The sequence below is a fragment of the Myodes glareolus genome, chromosome 18 (assembly GCF_982192425.1).
Source record: "Myodes glareolus chromosome 18, mMyoGla1.1, whole genome shotgun sequence".
In the NCBI taxonomy this organism is placed as follows: domain Eukaryota; kingdom Metazoa; phylum Chordata; class Mammalia; order Rodentia; family Cricetidae; genus Myodes; species Myodes glareolus.
In genome coordinates this window covers 14,206,983-14,230,862 of record NC_142043.1, presented here as the reverse complement: position 1 = coordinate 14,230,862, position 23,880 = coordinate 14,206,983, and the positions used below count along the sequence as shown (strand labels likewise).

The 23,880-nt window shown below is 45.3% G+C and overlaps 1 protein-coding gene across 1 annotated transcript in view; it reads left to right on the top strand.

Moving 5' to 3' along the window:
* The first annotated feature begins 2,355 nt into the window (after positions 1-2,355).
* Positions 2,356-23,880, top strand: part of Rcan2 (regulator of calcineurin 2) — a 251,471-nt gene continuing 229,946 nt past the window's right edge. The window contains exon 1 of the mRNA XM_048445212.3: positions 2,356-2,542. The gene's annotated coding sequence lies outside the window, so the exon portion shown is untranslated. The remainder of the gene's footprint in view (positions 2,543-23,880) is intronic.

The following is a 23,880-nucleotide window of genomic DNA, read 5'->3' as shown; positions in this document are numbered from 1 at the left end:
TTCCTTTTCTCTAATTATTGCCATTTACTTGGCGAGTGATACTGTCTTTCAGGGATAATCTTTCATTTAGATAAAGAGGATGAAGATCAGTTTGGTTTCTTTACTTTTGACCTTCGCGTCAACACGCAGGCTGACCAATGCAGACTTTACCTCTGTAGAAAAAGGAGAAATGTGTGACTGTGGAAACTTAAGGAAAGAATCTAGAAAACTAAAATTACCTATATTCCAGTGGTAGGGAAATGGCCATATTGAGTTTTGTAACAATGAACATACATTTAGCCTAAGAGCTAAATGCTTTTACATGTATGATCTCCTTCAAATCAATCATTAAAATTTTGTCGTTCAGGCCGGGAAGATGGCTTGATGTGTAAAGAACTGAGCAGCATAGGCGAGAAGACCTGGGTTTGAATCCCCAGAGCCCCCTAAAGCCGGGCAGAAGGCACCTGTAGTTGCGCTATTCTTATGGTGAGATGGGGCAGAGGCAAGACAAATCCCAAGACCCTCAGCTAGCCTGGCCCACATGGGAACAGCAGAGACCCTGTCTCAAACAAGGCAGATGGTGAGGGCTAACAGCTGTGAGTCCTCAGCCTTACACACATGTCCTGTGCACATATGAGCCCACATTCACAGACACTGCACGATGAAAAAAAAAGTGCTTTTCTTATTTTCCAAAATTTCTACAAAATATATTCTGTAACCAAAGATTTCACATTAGGTAAATATGTGCTCACAAAATGAACCTTGTTGTGATCAAATCCAGCACACTGGTGATTCTAGTAACTACTTCAGAGAAACTTTGTTGAAAGAGGTCAAGATCTATTACCTGAAACAAGAAAGCTCAGGGTGAATTAGACATGATCTCTACCTCCGTGTGCTTCAAAAACAGTCCATGGGAAGAGGGTTTGAACTTCGTCTCTGTGACCATTCAAAGGTGATCTATAGTCTACGAGGGAAAATTCTAGAGATTTTCTTGCTTGCTGTAAGATTTCAAAAAAGAAATCTCTCCCAAATGGTAATTCATCCAAATTAACAAACACTTGGGATGCATGTGTCCAAAAGATGATGAAGTCAAAGGACATTTTCAGCTCTCAGGTGCTGAGTTAATGCTGAGTTTATATTAATGCAGATTAAGCAGAGAGAAGAGTCAAACCATCTCTCACACATACACACACACATGCGCGCACATGCACACACACACACATGGGGGGCTGCTTTGTGTTATTACTTCGATGCGGTGTTAATACTGTTATTAAAAACCAGTGAAGTGGATTCTAGATGCAAGACAAGACCCACATACATAACGAGACAGGCACATGATGCAGGACTCATTTCTATCTGAGAGTCTCTCCTCTTTCAGATTGGTCTGAGCGATCCTTCTTCAGTTTTCACGGTCTCCATACTCTAAAATTTTGTGTAATTGATGTTATCTTGCCAGGAGGTTCGGTCCTGTCCCCATCTGTGCTACCGTTAGCCACGGGCTTCCTTGTCCTTGAGTTGCTTAATTTTGCGGAATCTTCAAGTGGTTTGTTTTGATGAGAAGTAAATCTTTCCGATTCTGTTTCACTTCCAGCCCTCCTTTACCTTTGGAATACAAGCCTCCCATTTCCTAAAGTTTCAGGCTCCCACACAATAGAAATCCTGGAAAGCTCGAGTCCTCCTCTGTCCCTAAGTCCTGCCTTGGCAAAGCCTTGAAGCCCGCTCAGCTCAGGGCACTTTCATTGATATGGGCAGGGCGCACTCAGGGCCTCAGCCAGAGGGCGCCAGCACCCACCAAGCGCAGAAGCTCTTGAGCATTCAAGAGTGGCTTCCCGACAGTTCCCCAGTTAGCTAGCCAGAGGTCGACCTGTAAGAAAACAAGCCCCCGGTCCTGTCCACCACAATTTCTTCGCTGCCCAATTATTTTTGGTGTTCTTGTATGCAGATGTTTAGCTCCAGGAACGACCCTTCCCCGCTTGACCCTCAAAAAAGGCCCTCACTTGGGCAAGTGACCCGCGAGTCTCTTCTTGGAACAGGCTTCTGTGTCAGATTCCTGCAAAGGGTCGAACTCGCCCCACGATCGCAGAGGAGGGGTGTGCAGCTGAGCGCAGGGTGGGAGCCCAGGAGGTGGAGGTGGGTGGGGGACCCAGAAGGGCTCCTGGTCAGGAGGGAGGCGACCAGAGGAGGCCAGGCAGGGGCTTTGGCTTCCCTGGGGTCTGATTGGAGGTTGGCCCGATGAGTCGGAGCTGGGGGCGCGCCCATCTCCGCTGGCTAGCTAGGGAGAGAGCCGCCGGCTCGGCCCCTCCCCGGAGCCGCTTTGTCCCGGGTGACGGCGGCGGTGGTTGCGGGAGCACCGGCAGGAGGCACAGCTCGGGTGACCCTGCGACCCGTAGAGCGGGAGGCGGCGCGCACTGCGCACCGCCCCACGCCCAGGCCCGCGGGCACCGCACCAGCCCCGCCGTCAGGTGAGCAGGCAAAGCCGCGCCCGCAGCCTTCCGTCCCGAGGACCCCCGAGTCGCCGCCACCGTCGCCGCTGCCTCCGCGGCGCATCGAAGACGCCCTGCAGGTCGGTTACGTAACGGCGCAGGCCCTATCGCCCCTGCACCCTGTCCCACCAGGACTGAACGCCTGGGTGCCAGGGGATCTGGGCAGTGGGAATCGAGCACCACGGGATTTAGGGGCAAGGCTGGAGAAGCTGGAGAGATCTAGTGGCCAGTCCCCAAAGCATCCCGGAGGACAGTTCTCCCATGCCCCCCTCTAGGAGGCGCTCATATCCAAGAGCCCCCTCCCCTTTCTTACTGGCCAAGGGTCCACCCTTCCAGGTGTAGCAGCAGGTGCAGACGGACTTGAGCATTCAGAACAACTCCAGTAACCCCGGGGTTTGGGCTTAGAGAGGAAGTTGGGGGAGACCAACAACGCAGAGAGCAAAGCAGAAAACGAGGAGACCCCTGTCTCCCCAAGCTTTTCCAAATTTGTTAGGGAGGGAGAAAGGGGCTTTTGGGCACAGCGGGCTGAGAATTGTCCTGCCTGGGCTTAGCCGGCTTGGGTCATCTAAAAATAACTTCAAGTTTGAAAACTGACGTGGACAGGAGCGCGGTGTGCCGGGTGCGTCGTGCCTGTCGGGTCCTTCTCCCCAGAAGTCATCAGAGGGGACAGGGCAGTCTCAGCCTGATCCCTCTCGGCTCCCTCTGGATCTCGTTGGTTTCCAGGGTGCCTTGGTTTGACTTTTGGTTAATGATTTATTTCCCCAAGGCCCTGTTGTCTTTTTTTCTTATCCGAGATGGATTTGAGCAGGTTGCATGCTTTTTCTCACGCTGGGGTCGAGGTGGTCAGCGGAGGAGTATTACACCCACGGCCAAAGCTATGTTTGAAAAATCTTGCTTTAGCTAACACACACACAAAGATTGTTTCTTGTTTCTCTTTAATTTTTCAGTCCTATGATTTTCCACGGATGGAGATGAAAAGATGTGAAAGCATTCTTTAGCCAGAATCTGTGTGTAGAAAGACTTTAGAAAGAGGGAGGTATTTTTACAACACAACTTAACTTTTACACCTCCATTGTCCTTAATTACAGAAAGTTCCAAATACAGGACAAGGGAGTTGTGGCCAAAGGGTAGGTCTGGCTGGCCAGGATCTGGGTTCCAGGATATCACGAAGGTGGCCATGGGCAGTTGGTAGGGTGAGTCAAGAAGCAGGCCAGCACGGGCTGTGGGTTGCAGGACTGAACGAACACTCCACTCGGCAGTTTCTCGGTGTCCACACTGATTTTTCCTTTTCCCCTTATGGAGTTATTACACCACATAGGACCAATTAGCCTGAAATGGGAGTAGTGCGTGGCTTTCCGATCCCTTGCAAATCAAATCAGCGTTTACTGGGCACCTGTTATTTACCTGAATCTGGTAAGAGGCTTTGGGGGAGAGAGACGTGTCCACAACAAAAGTGACCAGAGTGTAAGATCTTAGAAAATGCTCAGTGTGTGCATATCCTTCACAAGCCATCTAAATCTGGGAGGATGCAGCTTTCCGCGGTGAGGGACATTTAACACAAGTGGGAACTCGAGAGCGCTCTCATTTGCAAGAGCTCCTCACACTTGCATAACCGTCTGCAGATTGTCAGGTGTATTGCAGAGACTGCCATTCTTTTTATTGAGCCCAACTTCAACAGTGACCGGGGTTGCATTTTCCCACTTCTTTAATTCTCTGTGCCAGTTGATGGAACGGCTTATTTATTAAGCGCCTACTGTGTGCGATGCAGGCTCTGCGCTAGGAGCTTCAAAAAAAAAAAAAAAAAGTGAGGTTCTGTACTTCCCAGAAAAGAATCTAGCAGATAAGTGATAGTGATTCAGCACTGAGCATTTAATGCAAAAAGGAGCGAGGTCAGTGGGAGCCAAGAGATGGGAGAGTGGAAGGAATCCAGAAGAGTCTGCCAGAGAGTACACTTTTGGACTGGCTCCCAATGGGTGGTTGGCATTCTCTGGAGAAGGCACTAGGCATTCTGTGTGGACGGAAAGGTTATGCTTAAGAGCACCTAGTTATGAGATGACAGGGTGGCACAGCCGAGGCGGCGGTGGTGAGCTGGGGGTTGTGAATATCTTCTATTGAAGAGAAGAAATCACACAGCCATTATTAGGAGGGACAATCTGATCTCATTTGGAGTTTGCAAAAACGGCTTGGGAGAAAGAGGAAAGTAGGTCTATAAAGTAGGAACTCGGGCGTTAGTCAACTGGGAGGGTTCCGCCTCCTCCACTTCCCCCCAAATCATGAAATGTTCTTGAAGCAGGTGCCAGGGGCAAGAGAAACACAATCTACAGAGCAGCCTTGGAGGGCAAATGGGTGGCACTTTGTCACCAGGTGAGGACTGGTGAAGAAGGAGGGGCTTCGACGTGTAGAGGCGTGGTCAAGTTTTGAGTGAGGTACAGCACTGATGAAGATGGACAGGTCTGAGAAGGAATGTGGATTTTTCATTTGAATCTCTAAATGAGGCACTTTTGTTACAAAAGTGGCGTCTTCATTCTGACTGTCTGCTACTGTAGCATTCCTTCTTTCCCGAGACTATCAAATGTTGCCGCTGGGGAAGGGAAGAGGGAGGTGAACTCTCTCTGAGGTAGGATATTAACCTCTAACCTAACCCCCGAAGGGAAAATTTAACTCTGTTATTTGGATACTGCTAATGGTAGTAATTAGAATGTGTGGCACTTATTCCATGCCTGCCGTTATTACTGGGTAACCTGCAGCTAACCTTAGGTGGCCCTGTTGTTAGTCTCACGTAATTGTCAAGGAAACCAAAGCTAAGAAATAATAGGTTGTCTAGAGCGCACAATTGGTAAGAGGTGTTGGAGCCCAGGTCCTGGGCAGTGTTGTCAATCATCAGTGTGAACTGGTAGCATTGAAATAAGCCCTTTGCTATGTTTGGATACTTGTGGCTGATGCTACAAAAGAGAACCTGGCTGGTCAGGAGTCTCAGCTTTCCCTGGACTCTGTGCTTGATATGCACATGCAATGAAACATTTGCAGTCTCTCCTGTCCTCTTGGTCTTGAACTATTTCATTTTATTTTAAAATGTATTGTTTTTAGTGTGTGTGTGTGTGTCTGTGTGTTTGTGTGTGTGTGTTTATGTGACTTCAGAGATCAGAAGAAGGGTAGAGATTTTGTTTTAAAATTTATTGTTTTTAGTATGTGTATGTGTGTATGTGGTTGCAGAGGTCAGAATAGGGGTAGGGATTTTATTTTAAAATTTATTGTTTGTGTGTGTGTGTGTGGCTACAGAGGTCAGAGAATGGGTAAGGATTTTATTTTAAAATTTATTGGTTTTTTTGTGTGTTTGCATGGCTGCAGAGGTCAAAAAAGGGGTAGGTATTCATTGGAGCTAGAGTTACAGGCAGTTGTGAGCTGCCTAATGTGGGTCCTAGGAACTGAATATGGGTCCTCTGGAAGAGCAATAATCACTTTTAACTGCTTAGCTATATGCCAGGCTGGGTTATTTTGAATCTGTGTAGTAATGGCAGAAGAAATTGTCTAGACACACTGTAAGCAGTCTCTGTTCTGAAGTCCTGCCATCCTAATCCAGGTTTGCCTTCTAATACTACAGATCTGTGATAAGTTAATGCCTGTATAGGTACCTTGTTTTTAATGGCTTGGTAGGGCATAATTAGAAGTTCAGAGGTAAAGGGAGTGTCTATATTGAGAGAGCTCAGTTAAAGAGGAAAAGTCTACTTGGGTAAATTAGAGGACTCGCCCACAGTCAGTGATCCCATTCTTCACTTCAGACATGTTACTTAGATTATGAAAGTTTCTTCATCATGAAAAAAACCTGGGAAAATTAGTGAGTGTTCAGTAATGTAACTATAGGAATTGAAACATAACAAGAACCAGGTCCTGCATACAAGTTGGTCTCATTGAAAATACACTAGAAATTGGGCCACACTCTTCATCCCCAGGACAGGGAAAGTTAAATGTCTCTGAAGATGCTTTCCTATTCTGTATCCTTTGCTTAAAGATATGTGTGTGTGTTTGTGTATGCACATCCATGAGTGTGCTCGTGTGTGCGCTATCTGAAGGCCAGATGACAACCTTAGGTGTCACCCTCAGGAATGCCAACCACTACTTTGAGACAGGGCCTCTCTCATCAGCCTGGAACTCACCAGTTAGGCTAGGCTGGTGAGCCAGTGGATCACAGGGATCCTTCTGTCTCTGCCTCCAAGTCCTGGGATTACAAGTGCTTGCTGCCACACTGGCATTTCCTCACTTTGCCAGCTAATGCATCTCCCTAGTGCCCCTACTATGATGGCTGCTAAGATCTACTCCTACGCTGAGTGGGATCTGTCATAGGGAGGTTACTGAGACAAGGCACACACAGAAGCATGCGTGTACACACGCACACAGAGACGTTAAATGCCTTCCAACACATGACTCAAAGGGTGCACAGAATGACTTTCTTTCCTGTGGAACCTGTGCCTGCCTTTCATCTTTTCTAATTCATCCTGCCTCTGCGTCTAAAATGCTTATTGTCCTTGTCTTATTTTTTCCCTTACGCTATGGATTTCCAGGTGCTGTGTATTATAGGCTAACTTAATTAACCTAGTTAATGAGTTGAAAAGCCTTTGAAAGGCTTTTAAACTTAGCTGAAGATGTTCTAAAAAATAATAGCAAATTCTGGTACTTTCTAGAAGTTAAAGAAGTGCTCCAAAAAGAGCTCACATTTCCCACGGTCCGTAATGTTCATTTAAACATCTCCTGTAACAGGGAAGGAAAGGGCTGTAATTTCATGTCTGCGCTCCAAGCTCAACTCCCTGTGAAACAATGACTAAAACACAGAGTTCCTACGTTGTAGAGCGATTCATGGAAAGACGTCGAATCCCATTGTTGGAGCAAAGAATAAATTACAAGAGTTGAGAACTAGACCCTAACTTTTTAAAACTATTGCCTGAGTTCTTTGAGGCAAACTCTTTGTTCTGACGGATTTATTCTGCCATACTGTAGATATGCTGAGCCCACGGGCCACACCTCCCTTACAGTGTAGGAATGGGGTCTAAATAGCTTGGACCTGCCAGGAAAGGCCAGTATTTCAGTCCTGGTAGTCACTTCCCAGTTATGTGACCTTGAACTTCCCATTGACCTAGCAGTTGTCAGTACTGGCATTTGTGTATTGCTGCTGCAGTTCCAGCACTTTCTTCAGCGGACTATGTGCATCATCGCCAGAGCTTATAAAACCTGGGGATGGGTTTGAGTATCACTATCTACAGAGAAGCACACTCTGGGGGTTCAGAGGGATAAGCCACCTAGCGCCAGGTCTCCGAGATGCTACTGAAGGAAACAATCTCCCTACTTTATAGAGACTGGAGGGCAGCTGGGCTCCACCCCATCTGTGCATAGAATAATAGAGTGTCCTGTACAGATGTTATTGATAACAGTCACAGCAGAGAACTCTAAGAGTGGGCTCTGGTAGAGTACCACATCTGTGCAGTGAGGAAGGTGCTCTGTGTCTAAAAACCACATATGTTCAGATTGGAGAGATGGTTCAGTGATTAAGAACATTGCTCTTTCAGAGGACTCTGGTTCGATTCCCAGCACCAACATGGCAGCTCGAACCATCTATAACCCCAGTTCCAAGGGATCCAACACCCTTTTCTGACCTACGCAGGCAGTGTATGCCTATGGTACCCAGATATACATGCAGGCAAAATACCCATACTTATGCATAAAATAGAATTTTAAAAAACCCAAAATAACTCAATTGGATCATGCATTGAGGAGACTGCATCTACTTGCTCCGTTCTTTGGTATGAAGAACTTGTTTCCTTCAGGATTGATTTATTTATTGTCAATAACACAAGTGAGCCAACCAAGGTCAAGGCTGGTCAACTATGGAATTGGGTCTGATTGGTGGAGGGGAAGGAGAGCATGGTCTGTAAGGAAGAGGTGACTGACAGAGAGTGTTCCAATAGAAACAGGTGCTGAGAATCAAAGTCAAGGTCAACGATGGGATAGTCACAGAGCAAGAAGAAGGAGAAGTCATTGCCAAGGTTCCCATCATGTTTGAGTGAAAGGCAGGTCCTGAGGTTGACCTAGGGAGGCTGGAAATATATTCCATTGCCTGTTGTGATCTGTCTACTCAGCAAAAGAGACACTCTGTGAAGAGTTTTATTTACATAGTATTTGTTTTTTTGGCATATATGCTTCCTATAAATTTTTTAAAAATTATAGAAAGATTAAAATTGCATATTACTGTGACCAATATGAGCATTTTTGATGTTTTTCCACCCAGCCTTTTTTGTGTGTATATTTTTTATAGAACTAGGGTCATAATATGCAGAGAACTTTGCCTTCTGTGTGTTTCACCAAACATTTCAGATAAGTTATCATCATAGGTCAATGATCTCTTCGAACACTTGTGGGTGTGTGTGCACATCTGTGGATGTGAGCGTGCATGTGCATAAACCCGTGCATACAGAAGGCAAAGGTCAATCAATGTTGAGCATCTTCTTTAGATGCTTTCTATCTTATTATTTTATTCTCCCACTAAGCCTAGAGTTTACCATTTCAACTAGACTGTCCCGGAGTTCCTTCTCCCTCATTTTCCCAAGACCTGGAGTTACAGACTTATACCACCATAGCTGGGCTTCACTTGGGAACTGGGGGTCCAAACTCAGGTCCTCCTACTTGTGCAGTAAGTCCGTTAGCCCACGTACTCACCTCTCTAGCCCCTGAGTGCTAGTGTTGGTCGGTGTCTAACCGTCTCAAGTAAGAGTTTACTAGAGTGCATTTACTCTTCTGCCTTTGATTGGACATTCAAGATGTTTCTAAACATCCAAAAAATCATAAACTAGACTGGGATAAAATTACTTTTAATTTTGTGGAAGTATATGTCTATGTACACGAGTGCAGATGCCCGTGAAGGCCAGAAGAGGGCATCAGATGCCCTGGAGCTGGTGTTGCAGGCTGTTGGGAGCAACCTAAGGTGGATGCTGGTCGTCTTGCACATAACCAAGCTCCAGTCCTCTGCAAGAGCAGCAAGCACTCTTAACTATAGAGCCATCATCTCTCTAGCCTCTTTTCTGAACATCTTTGAGCACATTTGTGTGTGTGCACATGCACACACACTTTGGATTATTGTTCTAGGCCCAGTTCTTAAGGTTCTCCCTAAATAATTGACACTACTTTTATTTTGTTTATTTGTGTGTAGATTATGTACATGTATGATAACATGCATATGTATGTGCAGGAGCCCACATACTTAGGTACATGTCTGTGTGCAAGGGAATATTAAATGACTCCTTCATTTTATGTCCACCTTACTTTTTGAAGCAGGACCTTTCAATAAACCCAGAGCTCACCAATTTTACTAGATTGGTCAGGCAGCAGGCTCCAGGGTTCTGCCTGTGTGCACCGTGGAGATTTTTTATGCAAGCCACTGTACTTTGCTTTGTTAAAAATGTGAACACTGGGGATCACGCTCGGGGCCTTACGCTTGCATGGCAAGCACCTGATGCTTTTCAAGGCGAGTGAAGAAACAAACAGCTTCACAAAACAGGAAATGCAGCTCTCACCTCTGCCCTGCTTGTAGGCTCTCTTCATGAGAAGTTAGGAGCCAGTTGACATCAGTGCTTGGCAGAGACGGTCCCACTCTGGAAATATTTGAGCCTGACAGCACAAGAAAGTTAGATATTCTTGAGGTACTTCAGGATGCTGGACAGAGACCTGATAGAGTTCACATGCCTCAGTGCTTATAATTGCGTTCAACGTACTTCTGGAGGCTGTTATTAACAGCTTGTCATATGGGGGTGCCTTGACACATGGGTGGTGATCTGGCTGGCTGCTGCTCTAACCTGTTGGGCTTCCGAAGCACCTTGTACTGAGCCGAAGACAGCACCCTTGCTTTGCAGAAAACTGCCTCACTGGAATCTTGGTTTAGCAAAACTAGCTTTTGAATCCGGCAACATGAACAACAATAATGGAGGGTTCATTTCCTGTAGTTCTGTTGTGCCCTTTGGTTTGGACTAGCTCCTTCCTTCCTTTTAGGCAAGCTTCGGATACATATACATGCCTTTGTTCACACTCTACTAAACAACACAATGTATTAGCACATATTAGTATACTATTCTAAAATACCCTGTGTTGGACTTACCTATTTATGTTGACTGTTGGAGGTAGGCATGCATGCCACGGAATACAAGTGGATATCAGAGGACAACATGGGGTAGTGAGATGTTCCTTCTACCTTGTATGTTTGGAGGACCGAATGTATGTCGTCAGGCCTATGGCAAGCACTTTTACCCAATGAGTCATCTTACTGGCCTGCATGGTATGCAGGTTTGAATAAGTATGTAGGATAAGTGGGTCAGATCCTTTACAGCAGTACTCAGATGCTCACTATTCAAAAGTTTGAATTTAATAGTTAATGGGGTTGGTGTTTCCAAGGAGAGAGCCTCTGAAAACACCCAGTTTCTGTCGTAAAGATTTTGATGAAATTGGCCGATGATCAAGGTAAACAGTCGCTTTGAATTATTTTTCTCCCATAAAATTACCGGAAAGACACACTTATTAATATAATTTTTATCTGAACCTATGTAACCAATAAAGCTAAAAGCCTAATAAATGTATCTTGCTAGGAAAAAAAATCAGTCTCTGATTTCAACTTTTTAAAAATGAATTTCCTTCAGGTCAGCCTATAAATTATTGGCAAGTTCATATATGTGTCTTCATTGCTTTGTTCTCAAACTGTTCCCCTCCCTTGCCTTTCTTCAACTTATACTCGTCTTTGGAGTTTTGATGAGTTCTCAAGAACAGAGTTTTTTATTTGATCCCGGGTATCATTATGGGAATTTCAAGACAGAGAGTGATAAATTCAATGGGTAGCTTAGACAGAGGCTTATTTGCCCCAAATCTTAGTCCTGAGCAGTAAAAGGAAAGCGGTAATGTGTGAACAAGTTAAGATGTTCCTCCTATGGCCATCGGTGATGCTCAGGGCATCTGTGTGACACACAACAACGTCTGTAAAAATACAGTTAGACTGCGGTCAGGGAAACCTTCAGCCACTCAAACGCCCCAGGTGTATTTATATAAGGTCCTTTCTTTACTGATTTATTTATCTCTTGGTGATTTCGGCTCCACACAGCTGTTGTTTACCAGTAAACTTCTCCATTTGACAAGGTGACATTCAGGGGAGGCATTGAGGGAAATGCTCGCTTGGTCAGAGTTCTCCAAGACGGTCCTCCTGGTCTCTCAGTGACACAGCACAGCAATGAGCTGTGGGAATTCTTAGCTTGGCTCCTGGAAGTCGGTTTCCTTGTAGCACTGTGAGATTATCATGGGTGAGGAGGGGCAATTTCTTTCTCAATTTCGTTTGCATCCACACTGGGAGACCCAATGTCTTTGGTCTGGACTGGTAACAAGGTGTTCTCAGAGCCCCTGTGCACACAGACAGCCTTGGGAAGATCAGCCACAGGAGGAAGTGAGAGGGAGTGGTAACCTGACCAGCCACGTGGTTCTGTTAGATCCATATGACCTTGACTCAAGGCCATACCCAGGGATCTCTTGTTCTGTAAAAAAGCAAAACAAAAACAAACACAAACAAACAAACAAAAAAACTGCTTAGATGATTAACGTGCAAATCTGTGACATTAAATGTGGAATGGTTTTGGGTAAGGCTCCACGTGTACTGATGAGTTAATGACTCTCATGGGACATAGGTCAGTCTACAGAGGCCTGGGAGAAGCCCAGACATGTGGTTTTGCCTGTCTGTCTCTCTCCCTTCATGCTTCTGTTTATTAACATAACCAGCCCTAAGGGATCCCAATGGTAAGAGAAGGATGAAAGTGTACAATTGACGGAATGACCACTAGGAGCTTTGAACTCGGATCTTGCCCAGTGAGTTGGCTCCTCATGGAACCCCCGGTTTTATTCTTTAAAATGTTGTCTCAAATCTCACACTCTAAGCATGACTTCATTTATTCCAAAGGTTTACCTTACCTTAAGTGATAAAGACCAAGCTCACTCCATGCTTTCCAAATTCTTATTACCCTTCACTGAGCCCCTTATTTTAGTTTGATCATCTCAATGTTTCAGCAACAACCCTTGGCATCGTCTTACAACTCAAGATAAAGTTCGAGGCTATGAGGTTATGCTATATATCAAAATTAGAGATAATTAATATATTTTCATGGTAAACAGTGAGTGTTTTTTTAATGACAGTATAATTTTCAAGGGTAAATCTCAAAGGAAGGAAAATCTAAAGAATAATGCAGGTTAGAGACCTTTACCTAACGGAAACCGCACATATTGGAAAGCCTAAAATGCATTTCTGAGATGATCACCTGGGCTCCGGTTCAGGGTTCAGGTTCACTCCTTCCCCTGCCGACTCTGAGCTCCTTTTAGATTATTATCCTCCACCTGGAAGCCAAGGGGCCACATCCCGGCCAAGACCTCATTCTGTCTTTGTTCAATGGCTTTGCTCCTTCCTCTTTATTCTCATAGTCTCCTTCCAAGAGAATGTCATCAGAAAGCTAAAAGAACGTTCTCTTCCCTTCCCCCCAATACAAAAGAAGCTTAATGGTTATTTGGGGCCTGTTAATGAATTTCTACCTAGCCTGAGTTTGAGTTTATTTTCTGTTTGATAAGAGATCATCTTTGAGGTATTAAGTTTTTTAGCCAGATATTTTACCAATTTTTTTTTATAAAATAATCAGGTACAATTACATTGTGTGTGTGTGTGTATGTGTGTGTATGTGTGTGTGTGTATGTGTGTGTGTATGTGTGTGTATGTGTATGTGTGTGTGTGTATGTGTGTGTGTGTATGTGTGTGTGTGTATGTGTGTGTGTTAGTGGGCATTCTTGCAGTGCATGTGGAGAACAGAGTTTACTTTGGGAAACACAACACCTAAGGTAACTTACTCTCTGACTTGTTTTTTGTTTTGTTTGGTTTTGTTTTTGTTCTCTAGAGACAGGGTTTCACTGTGTAACAGTCCTAGGCTGGTCTCGAACTCACAGAGATTCACCTGCCTCTAACTCCTGAGTGCTGGGATTAAAGGTGTGTGCCACCACTGCCCTGGCCTCCAACTTGTTTTCTTAAAGACAGTTTCTCACTGAACCCAGAGCTCACCAATTCTGCTAGATTGGCCAGCCAGCAAGCCCACAGACCTCTTCTTTCCGCTTCCCAGCTCCGAGGTCACAAGACTCACCATCCCTTCTGGTTTTTCTGTGGATGCTAAGGTTTTCTGAATGTCCGTTCTCATGCCTGCCTGGTGAGCACAGTCCCAGCTGAGCTATGGCTCCAACTGTCTTTCATGTTTGTGTGTAGCCTTTGAGCGGTGCTGGAACCCAGGGCCTTGTGCAATCCACGCAGGCACTTATCTTTTTCTCCTCATTCTCAGACGGGTAATATTTTTAACCACAATATGCAAATACTGCCATGAAGTTATTCTTCCTACATCACAAGGTTTCTGTCAGTCATGTCTTTTGTCAATCACAGGAATGTAAATGCTGCCAAATATATACATTCCTTTCCCTGATTACAAATTGACTTTTTTTCCCTTTGGTTTTTCGAGACAGGGTTTCTCTGTAGCTTTGGAGCCTGTCAGGGAACTAGCTCTTGTAGACCAGGCTGGCCTGGAACTCACAAATAATAAATAGCTTTTTATGGCTACTGATTAGAGAACCCCAGGAGGCCAATAGAAATCATTGAGACACAGCTGCTAGAGACCAGATATTACTTCTTCAAGTTCCTATTGTAACAAATAATAAACCACCAAACTGTTTATAAATAAATCAAACGTCCTTGTAATAAATCACAAACAAAGAAGCGTTCGCATCCAATGTGTCACTATGGGGTGTTATGGAAGTGCTAGACCGAAGCATGGTCAGAAGAGGATCATTTTACTGTTGAGAACCATTCTGAGCACTGCGGCTGTGCTCAGATGCCAAGTGGACAGTCTCCCATCCCTAATTCCTGAGAGCTGTAGCCTTCCATCAGCTACATCCCTTCTTCCCTCAACCCGTGAATCCTCAAAGGAATCATCACTGCTTCCTGAACCTGCCCTTACGGTGCATGTGTGCTCGGATACATGGATACCTGATCTGTTCACATGTATATTCATCTGTTTATTCCTACTGTGTGCCAAATATTGTGGTAGTCACTGGGATATGAAAACCAGTAAGACTGAATCACTGTCTACGGTGAAATTAGGGTTCAGGAGACACCACCCCCCGGTTCTCCTGTGCAATTGCCTGTCCCTACCCCTGGACATTAAGAACCTAAAGCTGAAGAAAGTACCTGCTCATTCATCCTTGTGAGGGCTGCAGCCTGTGTCAGAAGAGCTTGCCTCTGCAGGGTTCTCCTGGGTTAGTGGGAAAATGAACTGACTATCCATTATATCCATTTTAAATAATTCAGAAGCTCGGCGCTGGGGCTGTCAACACCTTCAGATGTCTTGAAAACCTTTGTTCTCTCCACATAATTGTTAAGTATAAAAATAAGTTGAGGTTGAGGAGATGGAGCAGTTAAGATCACTTGCTGTCCTAGCAGGGGAGCTGAGTTTGGTTCCCAGAACCCACACAGGGTGGCTCATAACTGCCCATGACTCTGGCTCCAGAACACCCACCACCTTTGGCCTCTGGGGGCACCAACACACACACACATACACACACACACACACACACACACACTCATGCACACACACGTCTGTCTGGTTTTTGTTTGAATCATTAGGCCTGTTCTTTTCAGAATATTCCCTGTACCTCACTGATGGTCAAAACCAAACCCCAAATGTGATTGACAGCAGTGTCAGAGTTTCATGGCGAATGGACCCAGGGATCCTTATGTCTCAAGTTCAGATGGTTTTGAAATGCTCCTGTTCTGATAGGTATGGTGAAGCCTGTTCCGTTTGGTGGAACTTGGTCGGAGAGCAGGAAACATTGTCTGTGTATCTACGGAGAAGGCCCTGAACACCAGGCCCTGGGCTCGGCTCTCCCCTTGTGTTGTGTGCACAGGACTTCAGGAGAGACTTTTTACTTCTGTTCTGAGATTCTTCAGATGAGGAACCTGACCTTCAGGAATACTGGACAACTAAGTTTGCTTTTTCAGGAGGAACATCCTGAACTCCCCAGAGGCGTCTTTGTCCCACTGCCCGTTGGGCTATGCAGTTATCCATGGAGGAGTGGGATAAGACCCCAGTACCATTCATTACTGTCGATGCTGTATTTCATTCCTTTCTGATAATGGGAACTAGGACCAGCATGCTTTGGATCACCTAAATGTCCCTCCTATAGCAAATAATAGAGTCACATGGTTTTGATGCTTGACTTTAAAAGTAATTCCATTGATGACACTGATATTTTAGCACTTGTGAACGGGCAGGAATAAATACTAGTCTTCCTAATTAAAATGCCGTGTGACCACATGGTAGAGTGTCACAGGAGAGGTGCGAGTTTGAACGGGGAGAGCCTTGAGAGGAGAGGAGCATTCTCAAGTCCTGACCCCGCTGTGTTGCGCTGTTCAGTATCCAAGGCAGAAAGAGTATGGAAGGTGATAGCAACATGTCATTAATGTCCAAGCACTAAATCAATGTCAGGGGTTGGAATGGCTTTTAGGATACCACCTGCATTTGGTTAAAGTATTTAGTTGGAGCTGGTGACTTTGAGAAATTATAACATCTTGGTTTATGTCTGTACATATTTAAATATTACTTATAATTTAAAAAGTGAGTAAAACCAGGAGTGGGAGCAGCATACACCTTTCCTAATTGTTAATGTGTTAATTTTTCACATTCAAGCATAGTGAGTTCCTCTGCGTGCACTACCTACTGCAATCCACTAAAAGGAATCAAAGTTCTCCCCTCCCACCAGGGTCCGGCCCACTCACCTTGAGCCTTTCTTAAAGGATGAGGCATTGATGTCTCTTTCCCATCTAAAACTATTCTGTGGGAAGTTTGAGATCTAACCTTGTGTAGACCCTCATTGTGGCAGCTCGCTAATGCAGCTCTCCCCAGCTCCGTCCATCAGGCCTTTAGACCAGGGTTTCTTAGCCTTCCTAACGCTGCAACCCTTTAACATAGTTCCTCATGTTGTGGTGACCCCCAACCGTAAAATTATTTCATTGCTACTTTGTAACTGTAACTTTGCTACTCTTATGAATTGTCATATAAACATCTGATATGGAGGATATCTGATTTGTGACCCCTGTGAAAGAGTCCTTAGAGTCCCCAGAGGGGTCATGATCCATGGGTTGGGAAGCATTGCTTTAGACTCTTCACCCATCATTGTGAGCCAATAACCACACGCACATGCGTGCTGCCCATGGCGTAGAAGGGTTTTCTCTTTAGTGCTGTAAAACCTGAGAGTGTGGGTTAGGACGTGGTGTGGGCCTCTCTTGAGCAGAAAAAGTAATGGCTGTGTCGGAATTTAAATGATTTCTGAAAAAAAATACCAAAATAGATAGATAGATAGATAGAAAGAAGATAGATAGATAGATAGATAGATGATAGATCGATAGATCGATAGACAGATAGATAGATGATTACTGCCTGCTGGTTGCAGAGGTCTCAGAGTCGGCCCCAGGTGGTGTCATTAGTTCCTCTTCTGAGCAAATGAAGGCAAGCTGCTCTGCTGCATAGAAAGCCGGAAGCAGGTGACACCTTGCTGTCTGTCTGCTGCTCTCTGGTGTCACGTGGGTCTTAGTGCTTGTAACTCTGAGCACAAGACAATGAGGACTAGTGAAGGAGACAAGAAGCTGATATTAAAGTAATTGGGCGTGGCACAGGGATCAGGTGCAAGCGCTGTGGAGAGCTGGCAAGCAGACGGTGGGTTAAAAGCAATGCCAGGAAACCGGAGAGATGACTCCATGACTCGCCGTGCTTGCTAAATAAGCCTGAGGGCCTGAGTGTAGATCCTAGCGCGCAGGTATAAACCACACATGGCTGTGCTTGCATTCTCAGCGTTGTGAAGAGGGGTGGATACAGTGTTACGGGGGCACACTCAGAAGTGTGCAACTGTGGGGGAAGGCTATCAAGTCCAAGGTGTAACCACGGGGAAGGTTACCAAGTCCCTTTGGCTAAACTGTCTCTTCTACACTTGGTCTGGTGTGATGACCTGGCTAGAAGGACCGATCCATCTTGCCATCCTTAGAAAGAGAACTGCCCTTGGAGAGGGTCATACATTAAAATAACCGTAGAGACAAAGGCGCTCAGATCCAACTGTGAAAAGGCTAACACGGGCATATGAGAATCTTTGATAAGCATATGCGCCACGCTTTTCCTCAGGGTGTGCTGCGGAGCTGCTGAATAGCTCCATCATTAGAGATGACAAAAGTAAGAATTTCCATAGCTCTTGCCAAAAGCTAGCTCTAGATTTAAAAGTGAACATGAAAGGGGCTGGGAAGATAAGGTGGCATCTATGGGCACACGCTGCTCTTACACAGAACTCACGTCCAGCATTCAGTAGCCACACTGCAAGGCTCACAGTTGCCTATAACTCCAGCTCCAGGGGTCCAACGTTCTCTTCTATTCTACCCTCCATGGATACTGCACCCACATGATACACACACAGAGCTACACATAACTAAAACCGATAATCCTAGCAGTTGGGAGGCAGAGGCAGGTGCATCTCTATGAGTTTGAGGTCAACCTAGTCTACAGAACAAGTTCCAGGACGGCAAGAACCACACAGGAAAACCCTGTCTCTGAAAACTGGAAAAAAAATATTCTAGTCCAACAGATTTTATTAAAATAAGGAAATATCATTAAAATATAAATAAAAGGAGAATAGTGAGTTATAGGTAGAAAAAGTCTTTTTCTATGCATCCTTATGTGGGTGGACACGTATGTATGTGTGCTTGTATGTAGGTGTGATTCATGAACATTTTGTGTGGCTAGGCAAGCCCTTGCACACTTGTGGAGGTCAAAGGAGAACATTAACAGTCTAACACTTTCTACCCTATGTCCTTGAAAGATAGTCTTTCAGTGAACCTGCAGCTGGGCTGGCAGCCAGCAATCCCCAGTCTAACCCTTTTTATTACCGATATGAACAGTATGTCTGTTCGGCCGGTGCCATTTGTGATAAAAATAATACTTAGCTGGCTCAGATATGTGTAAGATGTGATTCATCCCCTCATCTAGTCCTGTGACACTTGGGACCCCAACACTGCTTCTCTTCCATATCTGACAGATGGAGAAACTGAGGCACGAAGGAGTTAAATGATTCCCTCGGGGCCCCTCAGCTGATTAGCAGGGCAGCTGGAAGCTGTGACTTTTCACTTTATCTGATGCTGTTTTTGAAGAATGTTACACAAAAACATTACATGTGGGAATTTATAAAAACTAGAACTTAAGTCTTAAAGAAGTCATGAATTTTCTGCAAAGGGGGCCAGTTCTTGCTTTTGGTTCCCGGTTTTCTAATTTTTACTTTTCATTGTTAGAGGCACCCAACAGAGCCTGTGTAGCTTTAAGGACTAGAGCTAGGGAATAAGGGGAGGGATCCGGAGGTGCTTCTAAGCACACTGATGTAGTCAAGTTATGTGTGATGATGTCACACCTTCAGTAGCATATAGGTCTATAAGGACCTTTAGTCAGCAGAGATGTTCAGAGCACACTGGGCAGGGGATGGGACATGTGCTCAACACGCAGCACAGCACAGGACACTTTGTCAACAGATGTGTGAGTTTTGTTCCTTATGTCAACCAATCCAGCACCAGCCATACGGTTTGCAATTTGAAGGAGTGGTGTCACTGTTGACAAGATGTTAACACAAGGCCCCGTGGCTCTCAGACTCCTAAGACTGCCTCTTCCTTGACATGGACATAACAAGTCTGGCCTCTGGAACTTGGGACTGGTCAGTTAGCAGATGGCGACCCTCATGGTCCTTTCCTTAGGTTTGGTTATTTGTCAGTGGAGTTCCCAGAACGTAGGGAAATAGTTTGCCTACTATTACCATTTAATTACAAAGGAAGGAACAGAATCAGAGCCAGATGAAGAGAAACACAGAGTGACTCTGCATTCTGGGAGTTCCTGTCCTTGTAGAAATGGGATATGACTCCATTTGACTCACAGATGTGTTCAGCAAAATGGTGGGGCTCTTAACCTTCCTCTCTCCCTCCCTCTCTCCCTCCCACCATCTCTCTCTCTCTCTCTCTCTCTCTCTCTCTCTCTCTCTCTCTCTCTCTCTGAGAATTTATCATTCATATGTAAGTTACTACGTCATCAGCCATTTCAGATCAGCTTGATCCTCAGACTCCTTCCCTTCTACCTAGACGGTAAGGCTGGGGCTGAAGATCCATGCCCCTCCCCCACCACAGGCTGGGTCCCCTGGCAACCATCTCTCATTCTGTGATTATTAGGAGCTTTCTCACAATCTTCTTACTACTGAAAACTCGGGGTCGGGGGGAGGGACTTGTGAATACTAGAGGCTGCTTCCACTCTTCTGGCCAGCTCAGGCTGGTTTAAGAACCCAGGATGGAAGAGCAAATCTTTAAGCAAAGACACTCCAATTCTTTACTTGTTTGAAGTGAAAAAGAAAAAGAAAAAAAAATTCCCAAGAGTTTCAGGCTCTGAGAACCAAAGGTGCTGAACAAGACCAAAGTATGTTTCTTATTGCACCCGGATACCCAGACGCCCCAGTCAGTGAGGGCTGGCGCCATGTTTGTGGCTCACCACCATGTCTTCCATGACCGAGCCTCTTGCAGGTAAACATTCATTCATGGAGTGGTGTGTGGCTTTTTAGATAATGTCAATGACTGTGTGTAGCGTTGCTTGTATTTTTGCTCATCCTCACTGGGTTTATTACTATTAATTAATTATTTATTATTAATTTTTTTTTCACTTCATTGATACCAATGTGCCCAAAATAGCCATTGATGCTTTTCTCATTGTTTTGAATTGGTTTGATGGAAAAACAAAACACCAGCATCTCCGTTCTAGCCTTGGGGCTGCCAGACTATCTCTGGCACCTTGAACAGCTGAGCCCACTTTTATGAATTGTAATAATGGTGCTGGGTGCACACAAGGATGGATGGAGAGTCCGAGGGCCACAATAGCAATAATATGCAAAAGATATTCCTGTTTTCACCACCACCCACCAAGCACAACCCCATCCTGAAGAAGTATGGTTTGCATAGTGTCAGCAGTGCTTCAACAGAAGCATTGGCAGAGGCTCTAGAAGGTTGTTAGTGGGTAAACAAGAAACACGTTTTAGGAATCAGAGAGATGGCACAGTGGTTAAGAACCTGACTGCTCTTTCAGAGGACTGACTCCCATTCCCAGCACCCACAAGGCAGCTCACAGACAGGTATAGCTCCACCTCCAGGGCGTCTAACACCCTTTTCTGGCCTCTGTGGCCACTGCATGTACCTGACGCACAGACATACAAGCAAACTAATTGCCCATACATTAAAAAGTTAATATTAGCTGGGTGGTGGTGGCGCACGCCTTTAATCCCAGCACTCAGGAGGCAGAGGCAGGTGGATCTCTGTGAGTTTGAGGCCAGCCTGGTCTACAAGAGCTAGTTACAGGACAGGCACCAAAAACTAGAGAGAAACCCTGTCTCAAAAATCAAAAAAAGTTAATATTAAAAGAAACACATTTCAATGTATATTTGTAAGAATTGTACCATTTTCCCAAAGGGCTCAAGAAATCCTCAAAAAACGTCCAACACTCTCTGAAGAACTTCCTGATTTAGAAGGGGATGAAAAGGGAGAGCTGAAGGAAGACAGGCCATGTTTGCCTAGGGAAAATACCTGTGATGTTCCCCCACTGTGAACGCAATTGGGTGTTCCACTTGTCTTGCCAGTACTGTTGGATCGGAAGCTTTGCAGGGTGCCAGCCGAGACAGGGGGAAAGAGAATGCTCTGCATATGGGACGAGATGCAAACGCGTCAACAAAAGGGTTCCCTTGGCCAAGAGTTGTAAATAACAACACATGTGCAGATGGGATGCAGGAAGGAGGAGCCAGGTAGCCATTCTGGAAGATGCTTCACCAGGTGGTGGTACCCATGGTGGGCAGGTGTCCTGGAGCTGCTTATAAAGCCTTGGCTGTACTTTTCTCTAGTGTGAAAAACTGGAACTTTGAGGCAATAGAGCAGCAAAGGAAACAGGGAGCCCTGTTGGAAAGATAATTACTTTAGGGTGGTCTGGTTTAAGATGGACAGACAAAATATAGCCCTTAAGAGCTGGTTCTTCTTTATCCAGTAACTAATGGAAGCAGATGCAGAGATCCACAGCTAAGCACTGGGCTGAACTCCTGGAGTCCAGTCATAGAGAGGGAGGAGCAATATTATGAGCAAAGGGACCAAGACCATGATGGGAATACCCACAGAAACAGTAGAATTGAGCTAGTGGGAGGTCACTGACCCTGGACTGACAGCTGGGGAGCCAGCACAAGTACAAACTAAACTCTCTGAATGTGGGTGACAGTTGTATGGCATTGGCAGTTTGCGGGGCCACTAGCAGTACAACCAGTATTTATCTCTAGAGCGTGATTTGGCTCTTTGGAGCCCATTCCCTAAGCAGGAATATCTTGCTCAGCCTAGATGCTCAAGTCATGTGACAGACTTTGTTAACTCCCCATGGGAGGCCTTACCTTCTCTGAGGAGTGCATGGGGGTGGGATGGGGAAAAGGTGGAGTGGGAAGAAGGTGGGAGAATGGGAGGGAGAGAGAACTGGGATTGGTATGTAAAATAATATTGTTTTAAAAAGAAAAATAAAGAAAAACTTTTCTTTTAAAAAAAACTCGGTTTTTAATCTTGAGCAGCTATTTAAGAACAGGTAAGTCATTGAAGATATAGGCAGCTATTGGATAAACAGACATAAGTAAGTTGTCGTAATTGGATCTTACATGTCTCCTGGTGGCTCTATGTTGGCACTAGACTTTGGTGTTGTTGGGAGATGAAGAAATACTTTGTAGGTGAGGCCTGCTAGATGTCACTGGGGTGTGCCTTCCACTCTGCTGTCGGGGTTCCATGAAATAGGCAGCTTTGTTCTGTGATGTTTGACTTCCCGACAGGTCCGAAGGAGTGCCCTGTGTGAGGGCTGAAACTTGGATCAATGATAAACCTTCCTTTCTTTTAAGTCATTTGGGTCAGGTGTTTTACCACCCTGACTGGCACTGAACATAGACTATTGAATGTGTGATGAGGATCTGCCAGGCTTTGGACTAAATTCTCCATCGTGTTTGTCTCTCCTGAATCTCTCAGCGGTCCTCCTTTTAGGGGTGGGAACTGAGTCGGTGAATGGAACTGACTTGCCTAAAGGATAAAGTGAAATCGCAGCAAGAGGATTCAGCTAGTGCCACTGCAGTTCAGTCAATCTCCTGATGGACAGGCAATGGAGGATGGAACCAGGGTCATTGAGTGTTGCTCTGCCTGATTTCAAACCTATTTAGTTTCTTCTAAAGAGCTCATAAAGAAGTATTCTTTTTAGATGTTTGGGGGGGGGTATTAAATGAAATGAAATGAAATTTCATTAAATCCATGAAACATCCCTTCTAAGACAGACCCATTGTGGTCCAACATGAAAACCAGTGTACGGATCACGCCTACAGTATGGTTGCAGAGCTGGGAGACGGAGTCTGCTGCATTCTGAGCACACAGTTCACCTCACAGACATAGTCTCCCTCTGTACAACTCTAGTGACAAGGAGGAAGAACCATTGTGTCGTTGGGGAGAGAACTTAAATGGTCAGGATGAGTGACAGCTCATATTTATTGAGCAAGTGATCAGAGTGTGCCTCAGTCATTTCCTCTACTGTCCTTCTGGTATAAGCTAATAAATCCCCAAAGAAGCATCATAAATGGAGTTTCCCTTTATCCATCTTGACAGGTGAAGGAACCGGACCCTGAGATTAAAGCCACACAGCCGGGAAGGTTGAGACTGGAAAGTCAGTATCAGAATTCCTTCAGTGCCATTCCTTAAGTGACACATAAGGAGTGTCCGGGTGCTCTTCTGTTTGGGAGGTCTTGATTCATCACTACAGAGGCTCTGTACGTGGGGAAGATAAAGTGTTGCCCCCAACATCGAGCAGACAGTAACAAGACAAGAAGGACACCAAAGAACACCAAGTTAGTGTCCAGAGAGGGACAAAGAAAGTGGCTATTAGTGAGAGCTCTCCTTGAGCGTGGGCCAGACTTGGGATAGAGGATAAAGACAGTGTCTATAGATATGGTCCATTGAGAGAGGAGGTTGGGGAGGGCAAGTTAGAGCCTTGGGGGAGGCTTGTGGAGGATGTTTGCTCTAGTTGGCTTTCTGTTACTGTAAAATGAAAACATTCTGAGCAAAGGCAACTTAGAGGATCAAACGATTTATTTGGCATTGACTTTCAGGTCGTAGTCAAACACTGAAGGAAGTCAGGGCAGGAACTCAAGCAGGAGTCACATGGAAATGCCTCTTGTTGGCTTCCTCTCTGGCTTGAGCTTTGGCATGTGTAACAGT